This window comes from Lineus longissimus, chromosome 12 (assembly GCF_910592395.1).
Source record: "Lineus longissimus chromosome 12, tnLinLong1.2, whole genome shotgun sequence".
In the NCBI taxonomy this organism is placed as follows: domain Eukaryota; kingdom Metazoa; phylum Nemertea; class Pilidiophora; order Heteronemertea; family Lineidae; genus Lineus; species Lineus longissimus.
This window is the reverse complement of record NC_088319.1, coordinates 1,907,599-1,914,662: the sequence shown is the minus strand read 5'-3', so window position 1 is coordinate 1,914,662 and position 7,064 is coordinate 1,907,599. Positions and strand designations below refer to the sequence as shown.

Here is a 7,064-nt window from a genome sequence, read left to right as displayed (position 1 = left end):
CCCTAGTTTATCAGTACAATTTTTATTTTGAGGAAGCATTTAACTCAATTGGTTGGGAATTTTTCCAATCTGTCCTTTAGAAATGGTAAGAAATCTGTGATATTGATTTTGAGAAACTATTTGGCTCGTTTGGTTGGTTATTTTTGCAACTTGTCCTTGAAAAAAGGGATATTTGTTTTTCCTTGAGAAAAGTGACTAAAACCTTTTATTAGGCGTGAGTGGTGGTGTGTAGCAAGAGTTGCACGACACCCTGGCTGATGGAATTTTGGGGGTGCTATAGCTAGGGTCCACTGTGTGGCAGCTAAAGGGGCTGTCCCTGTGTCTACTCGAGCCCCTAGTGGTTAAACCCTAGTGCAAGGGCCGGGGTCATGTGCTTAGCATCGTGGTCACAACAGTTGAGCATCAACCTTGTGATCAGGCGGCGGTCCCGTCTTCGATACCTGGCCGGAGCCATTTTGTAACTCTCAACTGACCTGAAAAGTCCTTGTGTGCGCTAGATTGTGGCTGCCCTTGGTTCTCCAGAAAGGTCTCTGGACAGGCTAGATGATAATGTGTGCGATTTTAGAGCAGTTTCATACAGTAAACAGTACAGTGACAAGCAATATATAAAACTCTCTATCAAAAACTCACTATTCTCATGTCTTGGTGTTGAACAGTTTTTTCAGTCCAATGCCTGTTGAAGTACGATCCATGAGGTCATTACGAGTGAGTACGTGCGAGGGTCCTCATGGGAACTGCATAGATGACCTGGCAGGGTTGAGCTCGACTCAGCTCAAACTTACTGAAAAATGAAGAAAAAAATTATTTATTGAGTATCATAGAACCTCAGAAAACTGTAGAACTTAAATATTTTCACAGCATTATTTTTTGGCGAATGGAGCATGATAGAAATAAATAGGCTGCAGTGTTTCAAGTAGGGGATGCAGCTGAAACTGCTGACTGGTCCCTGTGACTGCTGGAATCCCTAGTGATGGTACACTAGTGAAAGGCCCCGGGTCATGTGCTTACCTCCTCTCTTCTTGTGGTGTTGAGCAGATTTTCAGTCCTGCAGTGCCTGTTGATTCAGAGCCACGATGTGTTCATGAGTAAGTGAGCGTGAGGGTCCTCTCAAGGAGTGTTAGCCTAAGTGTGGATGATCTGGCGGGTTGAGAAAAAAATTGTGTATTGAGTTGCGTGATGAATAATGATGGAACCTTAGACAGCTGTAGAACTTAAATATTTTCACAGCATTAATTTTTGGCGAATGGAGCATGATAGAATACCTAGGCTCAGCAACACAAGAGTGGCTAGTTTTGGATGCAGCTTAAAGTGTTGACTGGTCCCTTGACTGCTGGATTCCCTAGTGGTGGTACGATATTGCAAGGGCCCGGGTCATGTGCTTACCTCCTCTCTTCTTATGGTGTTGAGCAGATTTTCAGTCCTGCAGTGCCTGTTGATTCAGAGCCACGATGTCTTCATGAGTAAGTGAGCGTGAGGGTCCTCTCAAGGAGTGTTAGCCTTAGTGTGGATGATCTGGCGGGTTGAGAAAAAAATTGTGTATTGAGTTGCGTGATGAATAATGATGGAACCTTAGACAACTGTAGACCTTAAATATTTTCACGGCATTAATTTTTGGCGAATGGAGCATGATAGAAATAACTAGGCTGCAGAGTTGCAAGTAGGGGATACAGCTCAAATTGCTGACTGGTCCCTGTGACTGCTGGAACCCCTAGTGATGGTACACTAGTGAAAGGGCCCGGGTCATGTGCTTACCTCCTCTCTTCTTATGGTGTTGAGCAGATTTTCAGTCCTGCAGTGCCTGTTGATTCAGAGCCACGATGTCTTCATGAGTATTAAAGTGAGCGTGAGGGTCCTCTCAAGGAGTGTTAGTCTAAGTGTCGATGATCTGGCGGGTTGAGAAAAAAATTGTGCATTGAGTTGCGTGATGAATAATGATGGAACCTTAGACAACAGTAGAAGTTAAATATTTTCACAGCATTAATTATGCCCCCGCTAAAGTGGGGGCATTATGTACTTGGGTGGTTTCCGGCCGCCGCCGCCATGTCCGCGTCCGCCGCACTGAATTCCAGACTATAACTCAAGAACCCCAAGCTCGGCTGACTTGAAATTTTTAGGGGGTGTAGGCCTAGTGTGTCAAAGGGTCCCTATTGTTTTTTGGCGCGTTCCAAAATCCAATATGGCCGCCAGCCGCCATCTTAGATTTTCGCATTCCGCTCGTTTACTAGAGAACCAGAGGTCCAACAGTCTTCAAACTTTTGTGGTGTGATGGTCTATGGTAGGGGAGGTTCCCTATCGATTTTGGGCCCGACCCGAAATCAAAGATGGCCGCCAGCCACCATCTTAGATTTTGGCATTCCGCTCGTTAACTGGAGAACCAGAGGTCCAACAGTCTTCAAACTTTTGTGGTGTAATGGTCTATGGTAGGGGAGGTTCCCTATCGATTTTGGGCCAGACCCGAAATCAAAGATGGCCACCAGGTCCCCGACTTGTTGATTTGTATTCCGCCCCGTAAATTAAGAACCGAGTGATTGACAGACCTGAAACCTATGTGGTGTTATTACCTAGTGTAGGGGAGGTTCCCTATCCATTTTGGGCCCGATCTGAAATCCAAGATGGCTGCCAGGCCCGACTTGGTTTTTCGCATTCCGACCTGTAACTCAAGAACCAAGTGAGTGACAGACCTGAATCTTATGTGGTGTGATGAGGTTGTGTAGGGGAGGTTCCCTGTCGATTTTGGGCCTGACCCAAAATTCAATATGGCTGCCAGCAGCAAACTTAGATTTTGGTATTCCGATTGTTAACTGAAGAACTAGAGGTTTGACACACTTCAAACTTTTGTGGTGCAATGGTCATTCAGGGGATACTCTCTATCAATTTTGGGCGTGTTCCAAAATCCAATATGGCTGCCAGCAGCCAACTAAGATTTTGGTATTCCGAGTGTTAACTGAAGAACTAGAGGTTTGACACACTTCAAACTTTTGTGGTGTAATGGTCTTCAGTAGGGGAGTTTCTCTATCGATTTTGGGCGCATTCCAGAATCCAAAATGGCCTCCAGCCGCCATCTTAGATTTTCGCATTTCGCTCATTTATGGAAGAACCAGATGTCCTACACACTTCAACATTTTGTGGTGTAATGGCCAATGGTGGGGGAGGTTCCCTACTGATTTTGGGGGTCAGTTTGAACTCCAACATGGCTGTTAGTTGGCATCTTGGATTTTTATCATACTGACCTAAATCGCCAGAGTGTGTGAGGGAGCTAGTATTTCTGTGGTATGATCGCCTCAGGTAAGCATGGTAAGGGAGGTGCTGTATAATTTTTGATAAATAGCCTGACAGTTGTTATTCATTAGCATGTAAGCAATGGATATTCTGTGACTGATTCTAGCAGATTGCACTAGCTACCCGGCAGTGACTAGTCTTTAACTTCCTGAGTACCAGATATTCTGTGACTGATTCCAGGCCATCGCATAATTGAAGCTGTTCCAGTAACAGGGTCAACAGCTTGCCCACTGATCTTCTGTGTAAATTGCTAGCAGGCAATCGCCTTGGAAACGGCAAAAACTTAAAAGATGAAGGAGATGACAACGGCGAAAATAGTATAGACCACGCTTCACCTCTGTAGTGAGTAAATGGGAAAACCAACCTCTGCTGTTCACGTGCATGTCTATTGTCAGACCAACTAGCCCAGTCAACAGCCATATTATTGTGAATGTTATTTGAGAGCCTCCACAAAATTTCATAAACAGCCACAGAGAAGATATTATCGAATTTATTTCGCTTATAAGCGCACTGCGCTTATATTCGAGGTGCGCTTATAGCCACAATTTAATATTTATAGGCTAAATAACGCGCGCAATGAACATATTAACACACCGAACACACCAGAGTGGGGGCATACATTCGCAATTTGCCCCAATTGCGTTATATATTTCTAGTTTTTGGCGAATGGAGCATGATAGAAATAACTAGGCTGCAGAGTTGCAAGTAGGGGATACAACTGCTGACTGGTTCCTGTGACTGCTGGAATCCCTAGTGCAAGGGCCCGGGTCATGTGCTTACCTCCTCTCTTCTTATGGTGTTGAGCAGATTTTCAGTCCTGCAGTGCCTGTTGATTCAGAGCCACGATGTCTTCATGAGTAAGTGAGCGTGAGGGTCCTCTCAAGGAGTGTTAGCCTAAGTGTGGATGATCTAGCAGGTTGAGAAAAACAAAATTGTGCATTGAGTTGTGTGATGAATAATGATGGAACTTTAGACAACTGTAGAACTTAAATATTTTCACAGCATTAACTTTTGGCGAATGGAGCATGATTGATAGAAATAACTAGGGTGCAGAGTTGCAAGTAGGGGATACAGCTCAAACTGCTGACTGGTCCCTGTGACTGCTGGAATCCCTAGTGATGGTACACTAGTGAAAGGGCCCGGGTCATGTGCTTACCTCCTCTCTTCTTGTGGTGTTGAGCAGATTTTCAGTCCTGCAGTGCCTGTTGATTCAGAGCCACGATGTCTTCATGAGTAAGTGAGCGTGAGGGTCCTCTCAAGGAGTGTTAGTCTAAGTGTGGATGATCTGGCGGGTTGAGAAAAAAATTGTGTATTGAGTTGCGTGATGAATAATGATGGAACCTTAGACAACTGTAGACCTTAAATATTTTCACGGCATTAATTTTTGGCGAATGGAGCATGATAGAAATAACTAGGCTGCAGAGTTGCAAGTAGGGGATACAGCTGAAACTGCTGACTGGTCCCTGTGACTGCTGGAACCCCTAGTGATGGTACACTAGTGAAAGGCCCCGGGTCATGTGCTTACCTCCTCTCTTCATGTGGTGTTGAGCAGATTTTCAGTCCTGCAGTGCCTGTTGATTCAGAGCCATGAGGTCTTTATGAGTGAGTGTGCGTTAGGGTCCTCTCAAGGAGTGTTAGTCTAAGTGTCGATGATCTGGCTGGTTGAGAAAAAAATTGTGTATTCAGTTGCGTGATGAATAATGATGGAACCTTAGACAACTGTAGAACTTAAATATTTTCACAGTATTAATTTTTGGCGAATGGAGCATGATAGAATACCTAGGCTCAGCAACACAAGAGTGGCAAGTTTTGGATGCAGCTTAAAGTGTTGACTGGTCCCTGTGACTGCTGGATTCCCTAGTGGTGGTACACTAGTACAAGGCCCCGGGTCATGTGCTTACCTCCTCCTTTCTTATGGTGTTGAGCAGATTTTCAGTCCTGCAGTGCCTGTTGATTCAGAGCCATGAGGTCTTTATGAGTGAGTGTGCGTTAGGGTCCTCTCAAGGAGTGTTAGTCTAAGTGTCGATGATCTGGCTGGTTGAGAAAAAAATTGTGTATTCAGTTGCGTGATGAATAATGATGGAACCTTAGACAGCTGTAGAACTTAAATATTTTCACAGTATTAATTTTTGGCGAATGGAGAATGATAGAATACCTTGGCTCAGCAACACAAGAGCGGCAAATTTTGGATGCAGCTTAAAGTGATGACTGGTCCCTTGACTGCTGGAATCCCTAGTGATGGTACAATATTGCAAGGCCCCAGGTCATGTGCTTACCTCCTCTCTTCTTATGGTGTTGAGCAGATTTTCAGTCCTGCAGTGCCTGTTGATTCAGAGCCACAAGGTCTTCATGAGTGAGTGTGCGTTAGGGTCCTCTCAAGGAGTGTTAGTCTAAGTGTCGATGATCTGGCGGGTTGAGCTCGACTGAACTCAAACTTGCTGAAAAATTTTTAAAAATTTCATGAACATACACAATCTAGGCCTAAACAATGATGAAAACCTCTTAAGTTTAAGATTATGGCCGTCAAGGACATGATTCATTCCACGACAAGCTAAGTCTTTGAATTTCAAGATGGCCACTATAAATAGTTCCAAATTTTCCAAATTATCTACTTAATTTAGACTTTGTGACTGCAATTGACAAGGAAAGTTCCGAGTATTTTTGAATTTTCATGTTGTTCACCGCAATAGACAGACTGCACCTTACGGAGGTAAATACATGCTTTCGGTATTTGCCCTAGTTTACTGCAGACTACCAAGGCTCATACACGGTCCCAATGTTCACTGTGATAATGAAACGGGCAGGGGCCATTGTGCTCACCGTATAGATATTTGCTGGTTAGGAATTCATCCTGGTTAAGAAACATGCTACATATTTAGTATATAGGTCAAACCAAAGTCGGTATGACATGTGATGTATCGTTGCTTGGAGTACCTACCATAAAAATATCATCAAAAACAAGTCACTGATAAGCGAGATATTGCACCTTTTACCTTTTAGCTGGGCCAGGAAATGTGCCAGGATACCGATATTTTGAACAATGATGAGAACCTCTTAAGTTTAAGATTATAGCTGTCAAGGACATGACCCATTCCACGACAAGCTAAAAGTCTTTGAATTTCAAGATGGCCACTATTCCAAAATTTCCAAATTATCTACTTACTTTAGACTAGGTGACTTCAAAAAATAGCTGTTGGCAAGGAAATGTCCGACTTTTCTTGAATGTTCAAGTTGTTCGCTGCAATAGACCTACTGATTGGGAATATCGTCGAGATCTTCCAGTGGCTGCCTCTCCCAAAATGCCCCGGACAACATGACACATGCCCTATATAGCCATTAGCCATAAAAAACGATATTTAATGAGATTCAACCGAGTTCATGTTTGGATATGCTTGATATGTCATCAGCCCTATAAATTAGGCATAACTGTGAACATTCATCTATCCAGGTCACCCTAGAGAATGAATTCCCCAGGCACCTGGCCTTCCGACTAAGCAAGCACACTGCCCCCGATAGTACTAGCTCGTTGAGGCCTGGAAGAACGGCTGCCTCACAAGAAAAACATCCAAAATGTGCGCTCGTTGGTAAATTTTCTAAAATAACTTGTGCCCATCTAGTAACATGGACAATATGCACTAAATTTTGAGGTAAATTAACCAGCAGATTAATCTGTGGTGCACGCATAAAATCCATCCGTGCATATTTTATAATTTGATGCGATCCATGCTTGAAGAACCTTATCACAGTGGAACCTCCAATAGCGGACACCTCTCTATTAAGGACAC

General features: G+C 43.8%; 1 long non-coding RNA gene across 1 annotated transcript; it reads right to left on the bottom strand.

Annotated features, from left to right (window-relative positions):
• Window positions 1-4,065: 4,065 nt before the first annotated feature.
• On the bottom strand, window positions 4,066-6,577 carry LOC135497093 (uncharacterized). The gene is made up of 6 exons (XR_010448764.1): window positions 6,443-6,577; window positions 5,556-5,717; window positions 5,181-5,313; window positions 4,805-4,937; window positions 4,436-4,564; window positions 4,066-4,188 (listed from the first exon to the last, which is right to left on the bottom strand). It is a non-coding gene; the product is annotated as an uncharacterized LOC135497093 (long non-coding RNA).
• Window positions 6,578-7,064: the final 487 nt, after the last annotated feature.